Raw genomic sequence first — 26,591 nt, 5'->3', positions numbered from 1 at the left:
CAGAAAATACAAAAAAACTAAAAAAATTACAGAAAATTCAGAACTTTTGTAGAAAAAATTGGAAAATACGCAAAAGAATATGTAAAAAAGCACCAAAAAATTGTAAAAAATGCAGAAAATACCAAAAAAAATTAGAAAATGTAGAAAAATACCAAAACATTGCAAAAAAATGTAGAAAATAACAAAAAAATTGAAAAATAATGCAAAACTTTTATGAAAGTACTTCTACAAAAGTACTTTTGTAAAAGTGCTTTCATAAAAGTACTTTCACAAAAGCACTTTTATAAAAGTGCTTTCATAAAAGTACTTTTGCAAAAGCACTTTTATAAAAGTGCTTTTATGCTTTCATAAAAGTGCTTCAGTAAAAGTACTTTTATAAAACTGCTTTGTGTAAAAGTGCTTTTATAAAAGTACTTTTATAAAAATGATTTTATGCTTTCATAAAAGTACTTTAATAAAAGTACTTTCGTGTAAAAGTAATTTAATAAAAGTGCTTTCATGTAAAAGTACTTTTGTAAAAGTGCTTTCATAAAAGTGCTTTTGTGTTTTCATAGAAGTGTTTTCAAAACAGTACTTTTATAAAAGTGCTTTCGTGTAAAAGTATTTTCGTAAAAGTACTTTTATAAAAGTGCTTTCGTAAGTCCTTTTCATAAAATTGCTTTTGTGAAAGTGCTTTTGTATAAAATTGCATGTGAACACGTAAGTTAATAAAATCTATTTTATTTCACTTTTAATTATAAAATGAAATGTGACATGGTGGTTTGGAAGTTTAAAGAGATGTGGCCACCTTAGATAGCGTGAGATCGAATCACTACAATTTCTATTTTTTGAGATTTGGTAAGTATAGTTGACTTTGACCCACGTGACCCCACCCATTTTGACCCATGCAACCCAACCCATCTTGACCCTAATGGGTACTCTCGACCCAACCCACCCTAACCCTTTTCTATTGGCCCTAATGGGTTACTCGACCCATATTGACCCACCAATAAATTGGGTGGGTTTGGGTGGGTTCCAAGGTGGGGTGGTTGGGTGGGTCAAATGGGTTAGGGTTAAGATTGCCAACCCTACCCATAAACACAAGGATCGCCACAAAAAATACCTCCAAATCTCCCTAGAAACCACCAAATCAAATTGCATTCCCATCTCTAACTTCATTCTCCAAGTTGAGCTTAACTTTCACTAGCGCCACCTCATTCCCAACATAATCTCTTCCTTCTCCAAGGATTTTTAGCTCTAGAGATAGAAAGAAAGCCGCTAAGTCGTTAGTTGCTTTTCCTATTTTCCTTTTTAATTTTCTTGAGAGGGAGAGAGAGAAGCACGGATGTGAAAGCGTTTGATTAAAAGACTAGTTTGAAGCAGGGAAGCTTTGCTATTAAGTAGAGAGCACTATGTGAATTGGATTGGAATTAGGGGACAAAGGTCACTCCCACTGTTTTTGAAAAGCGAAGAAGTGTACTACACACAACGGGGGTAGTATGTCCCCAAAAATCTGCAAAACAAATAAGAAGAAGGGAAGGGGGAAGGGAGTTAATACAAAAATCTACGGAAGGGGTAGAAGAAGAAAGAGCTTCATGAGCAAGCCAGTCTGCCGCCTGGTTAGCTTATCTGAAAATATGTCCATACCGAAGACCTCCCTCGAACAGAACTCTCCTCCTCAAGCAGCAAGAGATGATACCTTTCAAATTCCAAGGAACTTCCACTTTTTTGTTGAAGCACGAGATAACTAATAATGAATCACCCTCGATTACAATAGGATGTGCCCTATAGTTTGTCGCTTGAATATGTGCTTCCCATGCAGCCCATGCTTCCGCTTAGTTGATGGTACAAGTGTCAAGTTTATATGCTTTAACCGCTAGCACCCGACCAAGATGATCACAAACAATACTAGCCACAAAACATCTTCCATCACTGTTACGAGAGGCATCAAAATTTATTTTAATAGTGCCAAATTTTGGAGCACTCCAAAAAATTGGTTTCCACACTTTGTTCATTCAAGCAATGTCTTTATCTTTGCTCCCATCAAGAAACTCCAAAAACATATCAAGAGCCCGTTCCAAAATAATTGGAAAGGGAGTTGAAACATTATTGGAAGTTTTTAAGTTCCTATTATTTCAGACAGCCCAAAGAATAAAAGCTAGTTTTTCCTTTACTAAAAGAATCCTGTTTTCCTTTTTATTGTTGACCCTTGTCCATCAATCACCTAAATTTTCATTCTCATTTGGTCCCTATAGGGAAGTGTTTAAGGTAAGCCACATTTGCTTTGTGTGGGCACAATTTTTAAAAATATGACCAGTATCCTCCTCATCCCCACAAAAGCTACAAGAGCCATCAATGTTATATCCTCTTTTCCTTATATGGCTTTTAGTAGGAAGCCTATTGTTGAGAAGGAAAAAGAGAAAAGTCTTTATCTTTGGGGGGCATTTGATGTCACTACAAGAAAAATCAGTTTTAGCAATGGACAAAACCGTTGCTAAAACCCCTAAAAACTGTTGCTAAAAGTTATAACAACGGTTTAGCAACAGTTTTTTGTCCGTAGGGGATATTGCCATGGCTAAAAGTTATAGCAACGGATATTGTACACTGTGGTTAAAAGTATACATATAACCATGGTTTTAACCGTTGCCAATCGCAACATTTTTTACAACGGTATTATAATGTATCGTTGCTACAAATCGAGATAGCAACAGGTTTGTCTGTGGCTAAATGTGTATAAATAGTTAGCAATAGCAACGGTTGTATTATGTACCGTTGCTAAAATTTAAGATAGCAACGGGTCTGTTTGTGGCTAAATGTGTATGAATAGTTAGAAATAGCAACAGTTTTAGATCAAAACCATTGCTACAAGTGCTCATACGGTCTACTACTAATGACACGTTTAGCAACGGTTTTGTCTCCAGCAAGACGTGCCCAAGGACCCAAGAAAGCCTCATCGGCATTGTCCAGAGGGAAGGGGAGTCCATCCGCAGCTACATCAAGAGATTCAATGATGCATGCCTACAGATACCTAACCTGGACCCCGCGGTGAGGCTCACAACAGCCAAGAGAGGCATAACGCACAAGGAGTTCAAGTGGCACGTGGTTGTCAACAAACCTAAGGATGTAACTGATTTCCTCAAGCTCGCGGATCAGTTCATCGGAACGGAGGAGGAGATGAACCAGAAGAACGAGAACCCGCCTGAGAAGAGGAAAAGAAAAGGTGAGTCCTTGACCCACGGGGACAGCAAGAAGAAGAAAGAACCAGCTCGGGGAGGAAGGCCAGATCAGTCTTTCCGAGCTCCTCCAGCCGGAAGGCCGAACTACACGCCATTGAACGCGAAGCGAGCTGAGATCCTCATGGCAATCAAGGACGTGCCATACGTGAAGTGGTCACCTCGGCTGAGAGGAGACCCGAATGTTAGAAATAAAAATTTGTATTGTCATTTTCATAAAGATCATGATCACAGTACCGAAAGTTGTAAAAACCTCCGTGATGAGATAGAAGAACTCATCTGTCGCGGGTATTTGAGAAATTTTGTACATAGTGATAATAAAACAGGTCGGTAGGGGGAGCAAGGCAGAGACGCTCCAGAGTCCAGCCACAGGCAAAGTGAGCAGCTGCAGAGGCAGCCGCCCGAAGAGAGGCCAGTTCAGGGAACAATCCAAATGGTCACCGGCGGGTCAATCGTTGTGGGCTGCACCTCAACCGCGGCAAGGAACTCGGCTCGTGAGATCGAAAAAGAAGAGCAGAATCCCCCGAAGCGACCGAGGATGGAGGAGTCGATTTTCTTCACTGAAGATGATGCACGCGGAGTCCACTACCCCCATGATGACGCGCTCGTCGTAAAGATAAGAATCAATGATTTCGAAGTGAAGCGTGTCCTCGTTGACTCCGGCAGCTCGGCAAACATCCTCTTCAAAGCTGCATTGACAAGATTCAGCTTCAGGAAAGCGACCTCAAACCCGCGAGCACTCCCTTGGTGGGCTTCAGCAGAGAGGAAGTCAGGCCCTTGGGGAGGATTTCCGTACCTGTGGAGGTCGGCACCTGGCCTAACATAGTGAGGCTCAACCACAGCTTTTTGGTGGTCGCAACTTCCTCCCCGTACAATGCCATAATAGGTCGGCCCATCACCCATGCTCTACGTGCGGTGGTCTCCACCTATTATTTGGCCATGAAGTTCCCCATGGACTTCGGAGTTGGGGTAGTGCGAGGCGATCAGCTTGAGTCTCGCAAGTGCTATGTTGCCGCCCTCAAAGGAAAAGCCAAGGTGACAGATGACCTCGAGCTGGAGTGACCTGCGGAGCACTATGAAGAGCGAGTTGCACCCATAGAAGAGATGGTTTCCGTGCCTAATTCAACAGAGGACCCAACTCAGACCCTCCAGATCGGCGCTTCAGTTGAGGAGCCTCTACGATCTTAGTTGGTAAGTTTTTTACTAGAAATTTAGATGTTTTTGCATGGTCCACGGCAGAGATGCCCGGCATAGACCCCGAAATCATTACTCACAAGTTGAACATTGATCCTATAGTTAGGCCCGTTAGACAGAAGAAACGCAACCTAGCCCCGGAGTGTTGGAGAGCAGTCGACGAGGAGGTTGGGAAGCTCCTCGTAGCTGATTTCATCAGGGAGGTCCATTACCCGAGCTGGGTAGCCAACCCCGTTCTGGTAAAAAAGGCCAATGGTAAATGGCGTATGTGCGTCGATTATACCGACCTGAACCGAGCTTGCCCGAAGGACTGCTTCCCACTTCCCAAGATAGACCGTTTGGTGGACGCAACCTCAGGGCATGAGTTGTTGAGCTTATTTGATGCTTACTCGGGCTACAATCAGATCAGAATGGACCCTGCCGATGAGGAAAAAACTGCCTTCATAACCGAGCTAGGCCTGTACTGCTACAAGGTCATCCGGGGCTACTTTTCAGAGACTTGTAAACCGATTATTTGAACCGTTGATCGACAAAAAAGTAGAATGTTATGTAGACGACATGGTCGTCAAAACCCAGTTTTCAAATGATTTAATAAAAGATCTACATTTTTTTTTCGAAATTTTGTGCAAGTTTAACATGAAATTAAACCCAAACAAGTGCGTTTTTTATGTCACCTCGGGTAAATTCTTAGGTTACATCGTTAACCGACGTGGCATTGAGGCAACCCTAATAAAATAAAGGTCATCTTAGATATGAGACCACCCCAAAAATTGAAGGAGGTTTAGAGGTTGAATGGCCGTATAGCCGCTCTGAGCCGCTTCATGTCTAAATCGGCAGATCATTGCCTGCCTTTCTTTAAGGCAATTAAGAGAAGCAAGGACTTCGAATGGACCGAAGAGTGCCAACTCGCTTTTGATGAGCTCAAAAAGTACCTTGCTAGCATCCCGGTGTTAACTCGACACGAGGAGGGAGATATTTTGGAGTTGTACCTCTCCGCGAGTGATGAGGTAGTCAGCCCGGTACTAATAAAAGAAGTAGATCGGGTCCAACGACCCATCTATTATGTTAGCAACATGTTGCAGGAAGTAGAGACGAGGTATCTTGAGATCGAAAAGTTGGCGTACGTGCTAGTTTTTGTAGCTCGGAAACTTCGACCGTACTTCCAAACTCATACAATCGTCGTCCTCACCAATAAGCCTCTGAGGCAAGTCTTGCTCAAGCCCAAGGTCTCCGGTAGATTGACGAAGTGGACCATCGAATCAGCAAGCACAACATCCAGTACAAGCCACGAACTGCCATTAAGGCCCAAGCCTTAGCTGACTTCGTCACAGAATGCACTTTCAGCACCGAGGTCCCTGAGTTAGTCGAGCCCGAGCACAGCGTGGAAGCTCCAACCAGTGCGGCTTCTCTCCTGGTTAGACCGAAACCGACCTGGGATGAGGAGCCCTGGATCCTCCATGTGGATGGCTCGTTGAATCAGTAGGGTAGCGGGGCTGGAATCGTTCTGTATGGGCCAATCGATGTGAAATTGGAATATGCACTACGCTTTGAGTTCTCTGCGTCCAACAATGAAGCGGAGTACGAGGCGCTGATAGTCGGGCTGGCCTTAGCAAGCGAAGTGAAAGCTAAGCATGTCGTTATCTACAGCGACTCCCAGCTCGTGGTCAACCAGGTCACTGGCGAATACGAAGCTCGTGAGCCAACCATGGTCGCCTACTTAGCCAAAATCAGAGAGGCTCTGCTCAACTTCCAGTCCTACTTCATCAAGACAAAGGAGGTTCTTAGTCGTAGGAGTCGATTATTTCACTAAGTGGGTAGAGGTCGAACCTCTCGCAACGATCACGGCGCGGAGTGTGCAGAGCTTCTTCTGGAAGAATATAGTTTGCCATTTCGGACTACCCTGGGTGCTCATCTCTGACAACGGCAAACAATTCGAGGACATTAAATTCCAGAACTGATGGAAAGACATGGGGATACAACAAAATTTCACCTCGGTAGCGCACCCTCAAGCAAACGGTCAAGCGGAAGTCACGAACAGGGCCATTCTTCGCGGACTGAAGGCACGCCTAGCCCGAGCTAAAGGACTGTGGGTAGACGAACTGCCTAGCATACTATGGGCTTACCGAACCACTATGAAGACCACAATGGGTGAGACTCCCTTCAACCTCACTTACAGGACAGAGACAGTCATCCCAGCCAAGATCGAGGTCCCTACACTACGCTTGGAAGCCTATGACGATGAAGCAAATAAGGATGAGCTACGCACCAACCTCGACCTACTTGATGAGGTACGGGACCTCGCATACATTAGGACTGCGGCCTACCAACAGAGAGTAGCTCGGTACTATAATGCCAGGGTCAAGAAGCAGAACCTCCGCGTCGGAGACCTGGTCCTTCGTAAAGTTATGGTACCTGAGCCCGGCATTGGTAAGCTCGGGCCAAATTGGGAAGGACCCTACCGAGTAAAGCGGGTGCTTGGGGAAGGAACGTATGCGCTCGAAACCCTAGAAGGAAAGCAGGTACCTCGAGCATGGAATATTGTCAACCTAAGGCAATATTACCTGTAATGACCAAGTTGGGTGGACTTTGAGTCGCTCCCACAGCTTAAGGGCCAAAAGTGTCGAACTGGCAATGACCTCGGCACCCCATAAGCCCCAGTCACCTCTTCAGCATGGGCAAAGCTGAGTGGACTTCAAATTGTTCCCACATCCTAAGGGCCAAAAGTGCCGAACTGGCAATGACCTCGGCATTATAAGACCCAGTCGCCTCTTCGGCATGGGCAAACTCCAGAAGAGAGTGGACTATAAGTCGCTCCCCTAGCCTAAGGGCTAAAATGCTGAGCTAAAGACCTCGGCACCTAGTCGCCTCTTCAGCATGGGCGAACTCCAGAAGAGAGTGGACTATAAGTCACTCTCCCAGCCTAAGGGCTAAAACGCCGAGCTAGCAAAAGACCTCGGCACGGGCAAAGTACTCTAAAATGTCCAAGGTATAGGTAGCTCGGGTATGAGCACCTATAATAGCTCGGGCATACCAGGCAGCTCGACATAGGCGAAGTAACCAGTGCGCAGATAGGTCGGGCATGCACCCTACAATGTCACTCACTTCGGCGTACACCTTGTGAAGTTGCCTCAAGTACTAAGTGAGTTTGGGATAACAACTAAAGAACCCCTAGTTTGGTCATCTAAGGTTGATGGCTTAATAGTTCGGGGAAAACCACATCCTTAATTTGCGAACAGAAATAAGGAAATTGCACGACACTTGGCAAGATAAAAAGTGTATTTTCATTAACTCAACAGTTCATTACAAGAATGGAAGAAACAAAAAACGATGAGCTCGCAGGCTCAAAACACAAAGACTACTCGAACTACTTGGGGGACTCCTCATTCTTGCCCGAAGCCTCCACGGAAGCACCAGCCTGGTCGGTGACATTAACTTCCCTAGTATCGTCATCACTCTCCTCCTTGGAGTCCGGGACTTCGGCGGCTTGAAGGGCTACCTCTCCTGTTATTCGCGAGGTGGTGATGGCGCTTACATCGAGCTGCGTGAACTCGCGCTTGATCAGCCACCTGCTAAGCTTGAAGCCTTTGCAATAGGCCTCCACCAATTCCCCATCGAACTCTTCCGAGCTCTTGTAGTCTTTGACAGCCTTGACCTTTGCCTCCTCCATGGCGTTAAGGAGAATCTCAGTTCGCTCCTTGACATCGGCCTCGAGGTTCTCTACCTGGCGCTTCAGAGCTCTTTTATCCGTCTCAAGGTTTTCCACCTTGCGCAGTAGGTCTTCCTTCTCCAACATCAACGACTTGACTAACTCTTTATGAGCTAGTGCATCACCCTCTAGCCGGTGGATCTGGCCGCGAGCTAATTTCAGCTCAGTATGGACCTCACAGGACGAGCTCTCGGTGGCCAGAGCCCGCTTCAGGTGCACCTCGGATTGAAGAGTCAGGGCGTGCACGGCATTGTTCACCTGCCAAGAGTGCCAATTAGCACCAATAAGGTTACAAATGCAGAAATTGAAGTTTGAACAAGACTTACCACCATGTAGTGGGTAGCTGCTCGAGCTCCGAGCTGAGCAGGTGTTAGTTCGGTCCAGCTGGACACTTCCTCGGCGCACGCAGCTCCTTTGCTCTTGCGAAGGCTGTACTACGAGTTCAAAATACTCTGGGCTGATCCCCCGCTCCCCGAACTAGTAACGATAGTCTCAGGAGCGGGCTCCGCAGTTGTCTCAGGCTCCTAAGGTAGGGCCTTCTCCGATTCCTCTAAGTCAATCATCGGAGCAACAGAGGGTTGTTCAGGCTCGGAAGTAGGAGCCTGTGGTGACTCGACGCGAGCTCTTTTGACAGTACGCTTCTTCTTCCCCTTCATTTTCTCGAAGAGCCTATCCGCGCTGAGCCATTCCATGGGGCCTGCAACAAAGCTCAATGTTAGTGACGCTATCAAAAAGAGATGGCAACCATTAAGATAAGATACTAACTCTAGACCAAAGCGACCTACCGGGGCTCAAGCCGGCTTCTATGAGCTTGTCCTCGGTGATATAGTCCTTGTAGTCGAACCCAAGCTCCACCCAAGATTGGAGTTGCGGACTACAAAATAATCCCGTTTCCAAGCCGGGATTTTACTGGGAAGCTTGTGCAACAACTTATAGCTCGGGCGAGGAGACAGGTAGTAGGCCCGCCTATGCTCGGGGAGAACGCTAGAGACATTCTTCTTTATGGACAAGATAAAGGAGAAAATCTCGAGATCAAGGGGTAGGGCGTAGTCGAAGCAAAGGGAGATTGTCCCGACCACATTTCGAATGGAGTTCGAGTGAAGTTGGTCTAAGGTAACGTTGAAAAATTTTAAGACCTCTATGATCAGGGGGTGTAGAGGAAGACGGAGCCCGGCCGCAAGCTGTTCTCCGAAGATCACGATCTCATCGTGACTGTGTTCCCAAGGGAAGTTACCCGCAAGAAGATTATAGGAATACTCCCTCGGAAGATTATACTGATGTATCAGGGCCCTAAGTCTCTCTATGGTCATAGTTGAGGAACCAAAGTTGTCTGGTATCCAAACTCGATGTGAGGTAGACGTTGGGTTATCTAAGGCCTCCCGCGCCTCATAGGTTGATTGTGCCTCAGAGACACCTACTTGAGCCGAGGTACCCACATTGGGCTCATCTAGAAGACTATCAAAGCTATGGTCTGACATAACTACTAATTGAAACGAACTGAAAAATAAGCTAGGGAAACTCACCAAGGGAAAGCGGCCGAACTAGGAAGCTGACGAACTGGAGAACCCGAGATGAGGAGTCTTAGGCGCGACCTCAGAGTGAACGCTAGTGAACTTATGGCGGAGAAAATGACTTGGGTCCCCCTATTTATAGCCACTATGTTCGGTAATCAACGGTCAAGATCAGGACGATCCAATGGCTCTCAAGAAAACCGGCTGCACGACTCCCGAGGTGAAATCAGTTTAGCGCGTTTTTTGGTGTCCACGGAGCCTATAGATCGCATGATGTCCGCGCGTGAACTGTACGCAACCCAGGTTATCCTTGATTGAGAAAAGCAACGAACTGGTCCGACCAATGAACTATCTAACTAGGCGACCTAGACTTCAAGCCAAATCCACTCGTCGCGTCATGAACTCCCCACACCAGGTCAAGACCCCCGGCCTGGGGAGTAGGGGACAATTAATGGAGGGTGATTTGGCCCGACCTCATAATAAGGGGACACGTGGACATGACTCGACATAAGTGACAACTCAGCATAACGAGCTCGGTACAACTCAGCATAACGAGCTCGGCACAACTCAGCATAACGACTTCGGTACAACCCAGCTTGACAGCTCGCCCGAAGTGGCAGCTCGCGGCAAGATGATACTTTGACGACTCGAGCTAAGACTCCCGAGTAGGGAGCATCCCGAGTTGAAGACACCTCAAGTTAAGCTTGTCAGCCCCCTAACTAGGATCAGCTCGCTCCCGCCTAACTTAGGCTACCGAAGTGACCCGCCTCAAAGAAACACCTTGACGCATCACCAGTAGTTCGGTGTAAGGTAGTTCACGACAGACCAGCTCAGCGTATCGTGAGAGATTCACTGCCTAACAACCGTACCTGCCAGACTGCACCCACGTCTCTCGCCTGGTAGCATCTGGCAGGACCGTACTCTACAGCGATTACCTTTGCTCGACAGCACAGCTCTGACAGATAACGGTCAGCCACACCAAGCCGTTATCTGACAACAGATCGCCGCAGTAGGGATTCGGAGGCGGTTACACCTGATATGTCAGAAGACCATTATATAAGGACCCGGACCCCCAAGGCAGAGGGGATCGCGTGATCATCACTCTTAGCTCTTTGATTTCTCTGCATCTCTCTCTCTCTCTCTCTCTCTCTCACACACACACACACAAACATAGCTCTCAGTCTAAGTTACTAACTTGATCGTTGGAGTGTTCCCGCCGGGTGAATCCCCCAAGATCCTTCTTCTTCCTCACAGGTGTCTCGCCCGCTGCTAGCTAGGAGCTCAGCCACTGCCAGCTAGGAGTGACCAGATCGCGCACCATCATGCATATATACCACATATTTTATTTTATGCATATGCACTGTGTATGGACACACAAAAATATATATCCTTGTGTATACACATGTATTTGCATGTATACACATTTGCACATCCTTTTGAATAGATAAGATTACTATAAATAAGAGAGCATATTTTTGAATAGAGAAGATTATTACAAGTGCAGTTTTTTTTTTCTTTTTTGAGATGTTTGGCATATCCCTTTTTACTATCTTATCACTGGAGCAAACCTGAAAATGATGATAGTTTGTATTAATGGAAATGCATCTGACTTCTGCATTTTTCAGCCAGGAGGTTTTTGAATAGATAAGATTACATTTTTCAGCCAGGAGGTTTTACTATCTTACCTGGCCCTCTCTTAGCCCTCTCTTATTACCTGCCAAGGTGACCATGAGAAAAAGTTTCTTCTGTTATTTATCTGTTTGTCGGCCCTGACATATGCCATAGCACTCCATCCTTCTTCTAATGGGTTAATGAGAATTGGTTTAAAAAAGAAGCAACTGGATCTTACTAGTATAAATGCTGCAAGACATGCGAAGAAACTAGGCAAGTATATATGCAGATGGTCTTGGGAACCTCCCTCGCAATCTGGATTGTTCTGATGTAGATATAGTATCATTGAAGAACTATATGGACGCCCAATACTTTGGAGAGATCGGTATTGGTTCTCCAACATAGAACTTCACTGTTATATTTGATACTGAAAGTTCCAACCTCTGGGTCCCATCAGCAAAGTGCTACTTTTCTATACGTTTTCTATACAAATGTCTTCATCTTCTGTAATCATCTTCAAGGATTTTCTTTTACGATTAATATTTTTTCTATGCATATTTCTTGCTATTTCCATTCCAAGTTCAAGGCGGACCTGTCAAGTACATATATAAAGATTGGTAACCTTTCCATGGAAACATCATTTAGTCATTCATGATCTCTAGATATCTTGAGTTATAAGGCTGTCAGTATAATAAAGATTATAAATATTCTATCAAGAAAATCTGCACTAAAATTTCTGTGAATTTTGACCAGGAAATTCTTGTAATATTCATTATGGATCTGGATCAATTTCTGGCTTCTTTGGTGAAGATAACATTCAAGTTGGGAATCTTGTTATTAAGGATCAAGTGGGTTCTTTTTTCAGTCTTAACTTCAAATATGTCCCCTGTGATTTGGCTGTATTGAGTGGTCATGGATGTATTGCAACAATATTTCAGGTTTTCATAGAGGCCACACGAGAAGGAAGTCTCTCTTTCTTACTAGCAAAGTTTGATGGCACACTTGGTCTTGGGTTTCAAGAAATTTCTATTGGCAATGTTGTGCCCTTCTGGTATAGTTTCACATAATCCGACTATTATTGTTATTTTTTTAACACTTTTTTGTAGAAAACTGAGATCTCTCTTAGTCTTTATATCTGTTCACTTTCAATGGCATTGGCAACTTTGAAAGTGAAGCTACTTTGAAAAGCCAACAAACCACTTTCGTTAAGCCAGTTAAATGACTCTCCCATGAAGCTACTTTGATTTGCTTATTTGGAATTCATATAAACAGCTCATCTAAAGCTGGGCCCTCCCAAACGGGTATAGATATCTCAATGAAATTAGCTTTTGTCTACGGGGGTCCAGTATTAATTGAGCTAGACAAACTGAACCAAATCCAAACCTGAAGGACCATAATATCACTTGTTGGCCCTTGTTTTGCCTAGTTCAGATCAAATATAAGCTACTTGAATTGATAGATAATCGTGAACTGTGAGACAATGTTATTAGGTTCATGTTCTTCTTTTTTCCAATGATATCTCCCAATGGAAATATGAGCACACTCAACATGTGTTTTAGATTTCCAACAACCATAATATTTTCATCATTTTCTTTATCTTGTATTACACTACTAATCCAAAGCTATTTCGGGATTACCTGAATGCGATGACTGTAAAGCGGGCTGTGGAATCAATGTTAACGTGCAGCACCATTTTGGGGCCACAGTGAGAGGTTGAATGACTATGGGCCAATGTATTTATATGACTGGTGTGAAGTATTATTATTGGTTCACAGCCTGTTTAACAGCTATTGTGTTCACGTACAATATGGTGATTTATGTTCTGGCACAATTGTGTTCAGGTACAACCCAAGACCAAGTAGCTTCACTTTCAATGGCATGGGCTGGATATACTGATTTATGTTCAGGCAACAGGTACAATATGGTGAGGCAAGGTCTTATAAATGATGTTGTCTTCTCTTTTTGGCTAAACCGAGATCCAGAAGCAGAGGAAGGAGGTGAGATAGTCTTTGGTGGTGTTAATGAAAAACGCTTCAAAGGAAAACATACTTGTGTTCCCATTACTAAAAAGGGATACTGGCAGGTGAATTTTAATCTTGTTTAATTACATCAAATTGTGCTAGTTCTTTTCTTTATCATTAAATGATCTTATATATATTGTGTTTATTTTCCTTCTCTAGTTTGAGTTGGGAGACTTTCTTATTGGGAATAATTCAACAGGTGATGTGTTACTATAACAAGTCCATCCTGCTTCATTTTGTATGATAGTTAGCTGATTCTTTTATAACTTATGAATAGAGATAATTCAAGAAGACTGAGCAAAGGATTGAGAAGTGAAGATATATACCATTGTTGTTTAATGAATCAACATCATTAAAAGAAAAGGGGATTAAAATAACATTTTACTGTTACTGGGTGTTGCATTAAAAAACTGGAATTCTGATTCTCTGTGCCATAGCAAAGTTTACTGATAGATGTGAAGTAATTAAACAAAAGATTTTATAAACTCTTGGGTTTGTACTTTTCAGGATTTTGTGAAAATGGTTGTGCTGCTATAGTGGATTCTGGAACATACTTACTAGCTGGTCCAACTGTATGCAATTTTACATTTTAACAAATTGGTTATTCATTCCTAGAAATATATTCATGATTTTTTCATATTTTCTATTCCTTCTGCCCCATTCCCTTTATTTTTTTTTATTCCCCTTTGTGCATTGCTTTCTCTGATTTTCTATAGTTAATCTTCAATTCCAGACTGTTGTAACTCAAATAAACCATGCCATTGGAGCAGCAGGAGTTAGTGAGCATGGAATAGTTGTGTATCAGTACGGAGAATTGATATCGAAACTCTTAACAGCAGGGGTATTTTATTTCTCAATTCACTATTTCTCATTATCTTTTGAAAAAAAATTCTTAACAATCAAATTATCATTTTACATTCCTCCAAATTTAAGTAGATAAAGGAGGGTAAGCCACCAATACAAAATCATGCGGAAAAGATATGGTATGGGAAAGAATATTAACCAATCAAAACCTACTCATGAATTTTGATAAATAACACCTGATTGGCTATTATGTTTATGAATTCCAGTTGATTGGTCATAAGTTTTTCAGATATCATAATCGAACCCTTGAATAGGTGGAATTTTATCTTGTTTTTCTGCAATTTTCTAATTGTATAATTGGGTGTAAAATATAATTCCGAAGGTGCTTTTTGCACAGGTTTGAGGGTTTCTCGCCCTCCTTTCATGAATGAAATACATTACGCTTTGGTTATCCAAAAAAGAGTAAAAATATCGCTTGTATGTAGGTGCGACCTGATAAAGTTAGTTCACAAGTGGTCTATCCAGCAGTTGTCAAGGCCGACAAACAGATAAATTGCTAGATTTTAATCTCATTAGAGATTAAATCCAATGGTTTGAACGGTTAATTACATAAAAAATAACACTTGCACATATGTTTTGAAAAATAACTTTTTTTTTAATAAAATTAAAACTAAAATTAGCTTTTAACTTATACCACAATGGAAAATTACAATACTTGTTTTAAGTATTTAAATAACAAATCATTTACATTCTTTAAAAATAAAGAGGATAGTATGGAGGTTTGCTATAGCGCAACGCGCGCATTCACGTCTGCCTGGCGCAATGAGGTGCACTTTGCTCGCATTTCGCATGCAAACGCGTGCTTTGGCGAGAATAGTAATATTTTATTTTTGATATCATACTTACAAATTCCATTTGTCGTTTCGGCGAGACAATTGGAAACAACGCGCCGGATACTCGGACCACTTGTGGCACGATCGTCATTACTGAATGGGAACGAGCAAAAACCGGGCTTTTGGCATTCGTCGTGCATTGTGGGCCCCGCGATAGTATTACATCTATCTTGGGGTAAGGCAGATCTGAAAATCAATAACTCCGCTCACGTGGGAGCTTGTGCACGGTTACCAAGGGAGGAAGGCTGCATACACAGTTTTTTCAAGTCTAAAACAATTAATGGAGGGGAGCAAAATAGTGCATAAAAATATAAGCGAGCAAGAAGCAACTCGGTGCGATCATACAAGCACTAATGCATTGGATCCCATCAGAACTCTGAACTTAAGCGTGCTTGGGCGAGAGTAGTACTAGGATGGGTGACCTCCTGGGAAGTCCTCATGTTGCACCCCGAGAATAGTAATATTTTATTTTTGATATCGTATTTGCAAATTCCATTTGTCGTTTCGGCGAGACAACTGGAAACAACGCGCCGGATACTCGGACCACTTGCAGCACGATCGTCATTACTGAATGGGAACGGTGCAAGAACCGGGCTTTTGACATTCGTCGTGCATTGTGGGTCCCGCGATAGTATTGTATCTATCCGGGGGTGCGGCAGATCTGAAAAACAATAACTCCGCTCACGTGGGAGCTTGTGCACGGTTACCAAGGGAGGAAAGCTGCATACACAATTTTTTCAAATCTAAAATAATTAATGGACGGGAGCAAGATAGTGCATAAAGATATAAGCGAGCAAAAAGAAAATGGGTGCGATCATACCAGCACTAATGCATCGGATCCCATCAGAACTCTGAAGTTAAGTGTGCTTGGGTGAAAGTAGTACTAGGATGGGTGACCTCCTGGGAAGTCCTCGTGTTGCACCCTGAGAATAGTAATAATTTATTTTTGATATTGTATTTGCAAATTCCATTTGTCGTTTCGGCAAGACAACTGGAAACAACGCGTCGGATACTCGGACCACTTGCGGCACGATCGTCATTACTGAACGGGAACGGTGCAAGAACCGGGCTTTTTGCATTCGTCGTGTCAAGCGAGCAAAAACCAAGTGGGTGTGATCATACCAACACTAATGCATTGGATCCCATCAGAACTCTGAACTTAAGCGTGCTTGGGCGAGAGTAGTACTAGGATGGGTGACCTCCTGGGAAGTCCTCATGTTGCACCCCGAGAATAGTAATATTTTATTTTTGATATCGTATTTGCAAATTCCATTTGTCGTTTCGGCGAGACAACTGGAAACAACGCGCCGGATACTCGGACCACTTGCAGCACGATCGTCATTACTGAATGGGAACGGTGCAAGAACCGGGCTTTTGACATTCGTCGTGCATTGTGGGTCCCGCGATAGTATTGTATCTATCCGGGGGTGCGGCAGATCTGAAAAACAATAACTCCGCTCACGTGGGAGCTTGTGCACGGTTACCAAGGGAGGAAAGCTGCATACACAATTTTTTCAAATCTAAAATAATTAATGGACGGGAGCAAGATAGTGCATAAAGATATAAGCGAGCAAAAAGAAAATGGGTGCGATCATACCAGCACTAATGCATCGGATCCCATCAGAACTCTGAACTTAAGCGTGCTTGGGCGAGAGTAGTACTAGGATGGGTGACCTCCTGGGAAGTCCTCATGTTGCACCCCGAGAATAGTAATATTTTATTTTTGATATCGTATTTGCAAATTCCATTTGTCGTTTCGGCGAGACAACTGGAAACAACGCGCCGGATACTCGGACCACTTGCAGCACGATCGTCATTACTGAATGGGAACGGTGCAAGAACCGGGCTTTTGACATTCGTCGTGCATTGTGGGTCCCGCGATAGTATTGTATCTATCCGGGGGTGCGGCAGATCTGAAAAACAATAACTCCGCTCACGTGGGAGCTTGTGCACGGTTACCAAGGGAGGAAAGCTGCATACACAATTTTTTCAAATCTAAAATAATTAATGGACGGGAGCAAGATAGTGCATAAAGATATAAGCGAGCAAAAAGAAAATGGGTGCGATCATACCAGCACTAGTGCATCGGATCCCATCAGAACTCTGAAGTTAAGTGTGCTTGGGCGAGAGTAGTACTAGGATGGGTGACCTCCTGGGAAGTCCTCGTGTTGCACCCCGAGAATAGTAATATTTTATTTTTGAAATCGTATTTCCAAATTTCATTTGTCGTTTCGGCGAGACAACTGGAAACAACGTGCCAGATACTCGGACCACTTGTGGCACGATCGTCATTACTGAATGGGAATGGTGCAAGAACCGGGCGTTTGGCATTCGTCGTGCATTGTGGGCCCCGCGATAGGATTACATCTATCCGGGGGAGCGGCAGATCTAAAAAGCAATAACTCCGCTCACGTGGGAGCTTGTACACGGTTACCAAGGGAAGAAAGCTGCATACACAGTTTTTTCAAATCTAAAACAATTAATGGAGGGGAGCAAGATAGTGCATATATATCTTAGCGAGCAAGAACCAAATGGGTGCGATCATACCAACACTAATGCATCGGATCCCATCAGAACTCTGAAATTAAGCGTGCTTGGGTGAGAGTAGTACTAGGATGGGTGACCTCCTGGGAAGTCCTCGTGTTGAACCCCAATTTTATTAATATTTTGTTTTTGATATCGTATTTGCAAATTCCATTTGTCGTTTCGGCGAGAAAACTAGAAACAACGCGCCGGATACTCGGACCACTTGCGACACGATCATCATTACTGAATGGGAACGGTGCAAAAACTGGGCTTTTGGCATTCGTCGGGCATTGTGGGCCCCGTGATAGTATTGCATCTAACTGGGGGAGCGGCAGATCTCAAAAGCAATAACTCCGCTCACGTGGGAGCTTGTGCACGGTTACCAAGGGAAGAAATCTGCATACACAGACTTTTCAAGTCTAAAACAATTAATGGAGGGGAGCAAGATAGTGCATAAAGATCTAAGCGAGCAAAAAGCAAACGGGTGCGATCATACCAGCACTAATGCATCGGATCCCATCAGAACTCTGAAGTTAAGCATGCTTGGATGAGAGTAGTATTAGGATAGGTGACCTCCTGGGAAGTCCTCGTCTTGCACCCCAATTTTATTAAAATTTTATTTTGATCTCTTATTTGCAAATTCCATTTGTTGTTTCGGCGAGAAAACTGGAAACAACGCGTCGGATACTCGAACCACTTGCAGCACGATCGTCATTACCGAATGGGAACGGTGCAAAAACCGGGCTTTTGGCATTCGTCGTGCATTGTGGGCCCTACGATAATACTACATCTATCCGGGGGTGCAGCAGATCTGAAAATCAATAACTCCGCTCACGTAGGACCTTGTGCACGATTACCAAGGCACGAAGGCAGCATACACAGTTTTTTCAATTCTAAAACAATTAATGGAGGGGAGGAAGATACTGCATAAAGATCTAAGCGAGCAAGAAGCAAACGGGTGCAATCATACAAGCACTAATGCATCGGATCCCATCAGATCTCCGAACATAAGCGTGCTTGGGCGAGAGTAGTACTAGGATGGGTGACCTCCTGGGAAGTCCTCGTGTTGCACCCTGAGAATAGTAATATTTTATTTTCGATATCGTATTTGCAAATTCCATTTGTCGTTTCGGCGAGACAACTGGAAACAACGTGCCGGATACTCGGACCACTTGCAGCACGATCGTCATTACTGAATGGGAACGGTGCAAGAACCGGGCTTTTGACATTCGTCGTGCATTATGGGCCCCGCCTTAGTATTGTATCTATCCGGGCGTGCAGCAGATCTGAAAAACAATAACTCCGCTGACGTGGGAGCTTGTGCACGGTTACCATGGGAGGAAAGCTGCATACACAGTTTTTTCAAATCTAAAACATTTAATGGAGGGGAGCACGATAGTGCATAAAGATATAAGCGAGCAAAACCAAATGGATGCGATCATACCAACACTAATGCAGTGGATCCCATCAGAACTCCGAAGTTAAGCGTGCTTGGGCGAGAGTAGTATTAGAATGGGGGACCTCCTGGGAAGTCCTCGTGTTGCACTCCAATTTTATTAATATTTTATTTTTGATATCGTATTTGCAAATTCCATTTGTCATTTCGGCGAGACAACTGGAAACAACGCGGCAGATACTCGGACCACTTGCAGTACGATCGCCATTACTGAATGGGAACGGTGCAAGAACCGGGCTTTTTGCATTCGTCGTGCAAAGCGAGCAAGAACCAAGTGGGTGCGATCATACCAGCACTAACGCACCGGATCCCATCAGAGCTCCGAAGTTAAGTGTGCTTGGGCGAGAGTAGTATTAGGATGGGTGACCTCTTGGGAAGTCCTCGTGTTGCACTACAATTTTATTAATATTTTATTTTTGATATCGTATTTGCAAATTCCATTTGTCATTTCGGCGAGACAACTGGAAACAACGCGCCGGATACTCGGACCACTTGCGGTACGATCGTCATTACTGAATGGGACGTTGCAAGAACCGGGCTTTTTGCATTTGTCGTACATTGTGGGCCCCGGGATAGTATTGCATCTATCCAGGGGTGCGGCAGATCTGAAAAACAATAACTCCGCTCACGTGGGAGCTTGTGCACAGTTTACCAAGGGAGGAACGCTGCATACACAGTTTTGTCAAATCTAAAACAATTAATGGAGGGGAGCAAGATAGTGCATAAAGATCTAAACGAGCATGAATTAAACGGGTGCGATCATACCAGCAATAATGCACCGGATCCCATCAGAACTCCGAAGTTAAGCGTGCTTGGGAGAGAGTAGTACTCGGATGGGTGACCTCTTGGGAAGTCCTCGTCTTGCACCCCAATTTTATTAATATTTCATTTTTGATATCGTATTTGCAAATTCCATTTGTCGTTTCTGCAAGAAAACTGGAAACAACGCGCCGGATACTCGGACCACTTACGGCACGATGGTCATTACTGAATGGGAACGGTGCAAGAACCGGGCTTTTGGTACTCGTCGTGCATTGTGGGCCCCGCGATAGTATTACCTCTATCCGGGGGTGCCCCAGATCTGAAAAGCAATAACTCCGCTCTCGTAAGAGCTTGTGCACGGTTATCAAAGGAGGAAGGCTGCATACACAGTTTTTTCAAATCTAAAACAATTAATGGAGGGGAGCAAGATAGTGCATAAAGATCTACGCGAGCGTGAATTAAACGAGTGCGATCATACCAGCACTAATGCACCGGATCCCATCAGAACTCTGAAGTTAAGCATGCTTGGGCGAGAGTAGTATTAGGATGGGTGACCTCCTGGGAAGTCCTCGTGTTGCACCCCAATTTTATTAATATTTTAATTTTGATATCGTATTTGCAAATTCCATTTGTCGTTTCGGCGATACAACTGGAAACAATGCGCCGGCTACCCGAACCACTTGCGGGACGATCGTCATTACTGAATGGGAACGGTGCAAGAACCGGGCTTTTGGCATTCGGTGTGCATTGTGGATCCCGTGATAGTATTGCATATATTCGGGGGTGCGGCAGATCTGAAAAGCAATAACTCCACTCACGTGGGTGCTTGTGCACAGTTACCAAGGGAGGAACGCTGCATACACAGTTTTTCAAGTCTAAAACAATTAATGGAGGGGAACAAGTTAGTGCAAAAAGATATAAGCGAGCAAAACCAAACGGGTGCGATCATACGAGCACTAATGCACCGGATCCCATCAGAACTCCGAAGTTAAGCGTGCTTGGGCGAGAGTAGTACTAGGATGGGTGACCTCCTGGGAAGTCCGCGTGTTGCACCCCAATTTTATTAATATTTTATTTTGATATCGTATTTGCAAATTCCATTTGTCGTTTCGGCGAGACAACTGGAAACAACGTGCCGGATACTCGTCCACTTGCGCCACAATCGTCATTACCGAATGGGAACCATGCAAGAACCGGGCTTTTGGCATTCGTCGTGCATTGTGGGCCCCGCGATAGTTTTGAATCTATCCGGGGGTGCGGAAGATCTGAAAAGCAATAACTCTGCTCACGTGGGAGCTTGTGCACGGTTACCAAGGGAGGAAGGCTCCATACACAGTTTTTCAACTCTAAAACAATTAATGGAGGGGAACAAGATAGTGCATAAAGATATAAGCGAGCAAGAACCAAGTGGGTGCGATCATACCAGCACTAACGCATCGGATCCCAACAGAGCTCCGAAGTTAAGCGTGCTTGGGCGAGACTAGTACTAGGATAGGTGACCTCCTGGGAAGTCCTCGTGTTGCACTACAATTTTATTAATATTTTATTTTTGATATCGTATTTGCAAATTCCATTTGTCATTTCGGCGAGAGAACTGGAAACAACGAGCCAGATACTCGGACCACTTGCGGTACGATCGTCATTACTGAATGTGAACGTTGCAAGAACCGGGCTTTTTGCATTCGTCGTACATTGTGGGCCCCGGGATAGTATTGCATCTATCCGGGGGTGTGGCAGATCTGAAAAACAATAACTCCGCTCACGTGGGAGCTTGTGCACGGTTACCAAGGGAGGAATGCTGCATACACAGTTTTTTCAAATCTAAAAGAATTAATGGAAGGGAGCAAGATAGTGCATAAAGATCTAAGCGAGCATGAATTAAACGGGTGCGATCATATTAGCACTAATGCACCGGATCCCATTAGAACTCCGAAGTTAAGCGTGCTTGGGCGAGAGTATTACTAGGATGGGTGACTTCCTGAGAAGTCCTCGTGTTGCACCCTGAGAATAGTAATATTTTATTTTCGATATCGTATTTGCAAATTCCATTTGTCGTTTCGGCGAGACAACTGGAAACAACGTGCCGGATACTCGGACCACTTGCAGCACGATCGTCATTACTGAATGGGAACGGTGCAAGAACCAGGCTTTTGACATTCGTCGTGCATTGTGGGCCCCGGGTTAGTATTGTATCTATCCGGGGGTGCGGCATATCTGAAAAACAATAACTCCGCTTACGTCGAAGCTTGTGCACGGTTACCAAGGGAGGAAAACTGCATACACAGTTTTTTCATATCTAAAACAATTAATGGAGGGGAGCAAGATAGTGCAAAAAGATATAAGCGAGCAAAACCAAAAGGGTGCAATCATACTAGCACTAATGCAGTGGATCCCATCAGAACTCCGAAGTTAAGCGTGCTTCGGCGAGAGTAGTATTAGGATGTGGACCTCCTGGGAAGTCCTCGTGTTGCACTCCAATTTTATTAATATTTTATTTTTGATATTGTATTTGCAAATTCCATTTGTCATTTCGGCGAGACAACTGGAAACAACGCGGCGGATACTCGGACCACTTGCGGTACGATCGTCATTACTGAATGGGAACGGTGCAAGAACCGGGCTTTTTGCATTCGTCGTGTCAAGCGAGCAAAAACCAAGTGGGTGTGATCATACCAACACTAATGCACCGGATCCCATCAGAGCTCCGAAGTTAAGCGTGCTTGGGCGAGAGTAGTACTAGGATGGTTGACGTCCTAGTATTGCATCTATCCGGGGGTGCAGAAGCACGCTCCGAAGTTAAGCGTGCTCGGACCACTTGCAGCACAATCGTCATTACTGAATGGGAACCATGCAAGAACTAGGCTTTTGGCATTCGTCGTGCATTGTGGGCCCCGCGATAGTATTGCATCTATCCGGGGGTGCGGAAGATCTGAAAAGCAATAACTCTGCTCACGTGGGAGCTTGTGCACGGTTACCAAGGGAGGAAGGCTCCATACAGTTTTTCAACTCTAAAACAATTAATGGAGGGGAACAAGATAGTGCATAAAGATATAAGCGAGCAAGAACCAAGTGGGTGCAATCATACCAGCACTAACGCATCGGATCCCGTCAGAGCTCCGAAGTTAGGCGTGCTTGGGCGAGAGTAGTACTAGGATGGTTGACCTCCTGGGAAGTCCTCGTGTTGCACTACAATTTTATTAATATTTTATTTTTGATATCGTATTTGCAAATTCCATTTGTCATTTCGGCGAGACAACTGGAAACAACACACCGGATACTCGGACCACATGCTGTACGACCGTCATTACTGAATGGGAACGTTGCAAGAACCGGGCTTTTTGCATTCGTCCTACATTGTGGGACCCGGGATAGTCTTGCATCTATTCGGGGGTGTGGCAGATCTGAAAAACAATAACTCCGCTCACGTGGGAGCTTGTGCATGGTTACCAAGGGAGGAACGCTGCATACACAGTTTTTTCAAATCAAAAACAATTAACGGAGGGGAGCAAAATAGTGCATAAAGATCTAAGCGAGCATGAATTAAACGGGTGCGATCATATCAGCACTAATGCACCGGATCCCATCAGAACTCCGAAGTTATGCGTGCTTGGGTGAGAGTAGTACTAGGATGGGTGACCTCCTGGGAAGTCCTCGTGTTGCACCCCAATTTTATTAATATTTCATTTTTGATATCGTATTTGCAAATTCCATTTGTCGTTTCGGCAAGAAAACTGGAAACAACGCACCGGATACTCGGACCACTTACCGCACGATCGTCATTACTGAATGGGAACGGGGCAAGAACCGGGCTTTTGGCATTCGTCGTGCATTGTGGGCCCCGCGATAGTATTACCTCTATCCGGGGGTGCGGCAGATCTGAAAAGCAATAACTCCGCTCACATAGGAGCTTGTGCACGGTTTCCAAAGGAGGAACGCTGCATACACAGTTTTTTCAAGCCAAAAACAATTAACGGTGGGGAGCAAGATAGTGCATAAAGATCTTAGCGAGCATGAATTAAACGGGTGCGATCATACGAGCACTAAAGCACCGGATCCCATCAGAACTCTGAAGTTAAGCATGCTAGGGCGGTAGTAGTATTAGGATGGGTGACCTCCTAGGAAGTCCTCGTGTTGCACCCCAATTTTATTAATATTTTATTTTTGATATCGTATTTTCAAATTCCATTTGTCGTTTCGGCGAGACAAATGGAAACAATGCGCCGGATACTCGGACCACTTGCGGAACGATCGTCATTACTGAATGGAAACGGTGCAAGAACCGGGCTTTTGGCATTCGGTGTGCATTGTGGGTCCCGCGATAATATTGCATATATTCGGGGGTGCGGCAGATCTAAAAAGCAATAACTCCGCTCACGTGGGAGCTTGTGCACGGTTACCAAGGGAGGAAGGCTGTATACACAGTTTTTTCAAGTCTAAAACAATTAATGGAGGGGAGCAAGATAGTGCGTAAAGATCTAAGCGATAATGAATTAAATGGTTACGATCATACCAGCACTAATGCACCGGATCCCATCAGAGCTCCGAAGTTAAGCGTGCTTGGGCGAGAGTAGTAGTAGGATGGGTGACCTCCTGGGAAGTCCTCGTGTTGCCCCCCAATTTTATTAATATTTCATTTTTGATATCGTATTTGCAAATTCCATTTGTCGTTTCGGCAAGACAACTGGAAACAACGCGCCGGATACTCGGACTACTTACGATCGTCATTACTGAATGGGAACGGTGCAAGAACCGGGCTTTTGGCATTCGTCGTGCATTGTGGGCCCCGCGATATTATTACCTCTATCCGGGGGTGCGGCAGATCTGAAAAGCAAATACTCCGCTCATGTAGGAGCTTGTGCACGGTTACCAAAGGAGGAAAGCTTCATACACAGTTTTTTCAAGTCTAAAACAATTAATGGAGGGGAGCAAGATAGTGCATAAAGATTTAAGCGAGCATGAATTAAACTGGTGTCATCATACCAGCACTAATGCATCGGATCCCATCAGAACTCTGAAGTTAAGCGTTCTTGGGCGAGAGTAGTACTAGGATGGGTGACCTCCTGGGAAGTCCTTACGTTGCATCCCAATTTTATTAATATTTCATTTTTTATATCGTATTTGCAAATTCCATTTGTCGTTTCGGCAAGAAAACTGGAAACTGAAGGGATGAGAGATCCATCCTATGGACGCCCAAAGATTGCGGAATAAGGGGGCGAATTTCAAAAATTTTTCTCTCCCTTCAACTGGGAATCGTATTCCCCATTTAGAAAATCATATTTTCAAGGATCAATTCTGAACCATAAACTGAACCAGATCTGAACCAAAAAGGAGTGGGAAGGATTATACCTGATACGGAGAAATAATATCTCCCAACGAAGGTGTTCACGCCCAAGGAAGGATCCAAAAACTGCTCCCACTGAAGATGGCGCAGTGCAGGTGGAGCAGAATCAGCAGTGTTCTTCTCCAAGAACTCTGTCCTTCGCAAGAATCAGCAATATGGTACGTGAGCACAGCTTCCTTTCAATCCTTTCTCAAAGGACTGATGTCAAGATCCAATCTTGACTTCTCCCACAATTGGAGATCGAACTGGTAAACAGGGTGGTAAGAACAGGGAGGCGGCAAGAGAGTATTTGCAGGGAGCAGAATTCTCTCTTCTTGATTTCAGCACTAAAGAAAACCTGATGATCTGTGTGTGTCTCTAAAGGCTGCCGCCCCCTTCTTCTTTTATAATCTTAAAGGGATCAGCTCCTAATCAGATCAGGAGTTGCTAATCCAAATCATATTTGGGTTAGAAGTCCCTTTAAGTGATAAGGGATAGTCCTTATCTTATCTGGAAATCAGATCAGCCATCTCCTAATCTAATTAGGAGGTTTCCAGATCTAAATCTTATTTAGATCTTGGACTCTCTAAGTGGATAGGGTCTAAGCCCAATCCTATTAGTTGATCCACTTCAGAGTTCGCCCCTTAAGTAAACAGCCTAGTTCGAAATGGGCTTTAGGCCCATTAAGCTTATGTGCTCACTTAACCCTCTTAACTGCTGCCCAGTTGGGCTTCCTTGTATGGCGTGGGACCCAAGCATTGATCTACACATCAGCCACATGGGTTCGGCCCAGCCTTTGTTACAAGGCCTAGCCAAATACACTATTAAAGGCAGTGCACCCCCTGAAACCCATCAAATGGGATCGAAGGGCTTTAATTTCTCTCCCTAACTGTTTCTCGACCTCTTGTCTAAACTCTTTGAACTTTTCAAAGGATTCAGACTTGTGTCTCATTAGGTACACGTAACCATATCGTGAAAAATCATCTGTGAAGGTGATGAAATACACGTGTTGATTTCGTGTCCTAACACTCAGGGGACCACATACATCACTATGTATTAGGTCAAGTGTGCATGTACATCTTTCAGGCTTACCGTTAAATGGCTGTTTCGTCATCTTGCCTTGTAGGCAAGGCTCACAGGTGGGAAGATCTTCTACAGCTAGAAAATCCAAAGGACCATCCTTTACCAACCTTGTGATTCGGTCAACACCGATGTGGCCAAGTCGGTAATGCCACAGACACGTGGGATTAACTGTATCACGGGCTCTCTTCTTGGGGATTTCAGCCGACGTAGTTTCGGTTATGTTAGTTTCTAGAGAAGGATGTAGAACATAGAGACCGTTCTCCAGTTCCCCGTATGCGATGAATCTGTTGTTTCTTTTAATAGTAATTGTATTACTAAAGAAGACAGAATAACCATCTGCACACAGTTTTGAGACAGAAATCAAATTTCTTCTTAAATTTTGTACATAAAGACAATCTTTCAGTACAATTATTCCTTCTCTAAAATATAATTCCACGGTTCCTATGGCCGCGGCTGCAACAGTTGCAGTAGTCCCCAAGTAGAGCGTGACTT

General features: G+C 44.3%; 6 non-coding genes and 16 pseudogenes across 6 annotated transcripts; all 22 read left to right on the top strand.

Annotated features, from left to right (window-relative positions):
* The first annotated feature begins 11,197 nt into the window (after positions 1–11,197).
* On the top strand, positions 11,198–14,619 carry LOC104610155 (aspartic proteinase A2-like; annotated as a pseudogene).
* Positions 14,620–15,283: 664 nt separating this feature from the next.
* Positions 15,284–15,402, top strand: LOC148800519 (5S ribosomal RNA; annotated as a pseudogene).
* A 356-nt stretch (positions 15,403–15,758) lies between these two features.
* On the top strand, positions 15,759–15,877 carry LOC148800518 (5S ribosomal RNA; annotated as a pseudogene).
* A 183-nt stretch (positions 15,878–16,060) lies between these two features.
* On the top strand, positions 16,061–16,179 carry LOC148800517 (5S ribosomal RNA; annotated as a pseudogene).
* A 356-nt stretch (positions 16,180–16,535) lies between these two features.
* LOC148800516 (5S ribosomal RNA) lies at positions 16,536–16,654 on the top strand (annotated as a pseudogene).
* A 356-nt stretch (positions 16,655–17,010) lies between these two features.
* LOC148800515 (5S ribosomal RNA) lies at positions 17,011–17,129 on the top strand. Its single transcript, XR_016068793.1, has one exon. It is a non-coding gene; the product is annotated as a 5S ribosomal RNA (ribosomal RNA).
* Positions 17,130–17,485: 356 nt separating this feature from the next.
* LOC148800514 (5S ribosomal RNA) lies at positions 17,486–17,604 on the top strand (annotated as a pseudogene).
* Positions 17,605–17,960: 356 nt separating this feature from the next.
* Positions 17,961–18,079, top strand: LOC148800513 (5S ribosomal RNA; annotated as a pseudogene).
* A 355-nt stretch (positions 18,080–18,434) lies between these two features.
* On the top strand, positions 18,435–18,553 carry LOC148800512 (5S ribosomal RNA; annotated as a pseudogene).
* A 355-nt stretch (positions 18,554–18,908) lies between these two features.
* On the top strand, positions 18,909–19,027 carry LOC148800511 (5S ribosomal RNA; annotated as a pseudogene).
* A 183-nt stretch (positions 19,028–19,210) lies between these two features.
* Positions 19,211–19,329, top strand: LOC148800510 (5S ribosomal RNA). The gene has a single exon (XR_016069823.1). It is a non-coding gene; the product is annotated as a 5S ribosomal RNA (ribosomal RNA).
* Positions 19,330–19,685: 356 nt separating this feature from the next.
* Positions 19,686–19,804, top strand: LOC148800509 (5S ribosomal RNA). Its single transcript, XR_016070645.1, has one exon. It is a non-coding gene; the product is annotated as a 5S ribosomal RNA (ribosomal RNA).
* A 356-nt stretch (positions 19,805–20,160) lies between these two features.
* On the top strand, positions 20,161–20,279 carry LOC148800508 (5S ribosomal RNA). Its single transcript, XR_016069843.1, has one exon. It is a non-coding gene; the product is annotated as a 5S ribosomal RNA (ribosomal RNA).
* Positions 20,280–20,633: 354 nt separating this feature from the next.
* On the top strand, positions 20,634–20,752 carry LOC148800507 (5S ribosomal RNA). The gene has a single exon (XR_016073485.1). It is a non-coding gene; the product is annotated as a 5S ribosomal RNA (ribosomal RNA).
* Positions 20,753–21,105: 353 nt separating this feature from the next.
* LOC148800506 (5S ribosomal RNA) lies at positions 21,106–21,224 on the top strand (annotated as a pseudogene).
* A 356-nt stretch (positions 21,225–21,580) lies between these two features.
* LOC148800505 (5S ribosomal RNA) lies at positions 21,581–21,699 on the top strand (annotated as a pseudogene).
* A 355-nt stretch (positions 21,700–22,054) lies between these two features.
* LOC148800504 (5S ribosomal RNA) lies at positions 22,055–22,172 on the top strand (annotated as a pseudogene).
* A 595-nt stretch (positions 22,173–22,767) lies between these two features.
* Positions 22,768–22,886, top strand: LOC148800503 (5S ribosomal RNA; annotated as a pseudogene).
* Positions 22,887–23,242: 356 nt separating this feature from the next.
* Positions 23,243–23,361, top strand: LOC148800502 (5S ribosomal RNA). The gene has a single exon (XR_016069326.1). It is a non-coding gene; the product is annotated as a 5S ribosomal RNA (ribosomal RNA).
* Positions 23,362–23,717: 356 nt separating this feature from the next.
* LOC148800501 (5S ribosomal RNA) lies at positions 23,718–23,836 on the top strand (annotated as a pseudogene).
* A 356-nt stretch (positions 23,837–24,192) lies between these two features.
* On the top strand, positions 24,193–24,311 carry LOC148800500 (5S ribosomal RNA; annotated as a pseudogene).
* Positions 24,312–24,662: 351 nt separating this feature from the next.
* Positions 24,663–24,781, top strand: LOC148800499 (5S ribosomal RNA; annotated as a pseudogene).
* Positions 24,782–26,591: the final 1,810 nt, after the last annotated feature.

Source organism: Nelumbo nucifera, chromosome 4 (assembly GCF_055504915.1).
Source record: "Nelumbo nucifera cultivar China Antique chromosome 4, China Antique-T2T, whole genome shotgun sequence".
Taxonomy (NCBI): Eukaryota; Viridiplantae; Streptophyta; class Magnoliopsida; order Proteales; family Nelumbonaceae; genus Nelumbo; species Nelumbo nucifera.
This window is presented reverse-complemented; position numbering and strand designations above follow the sequence as displayed.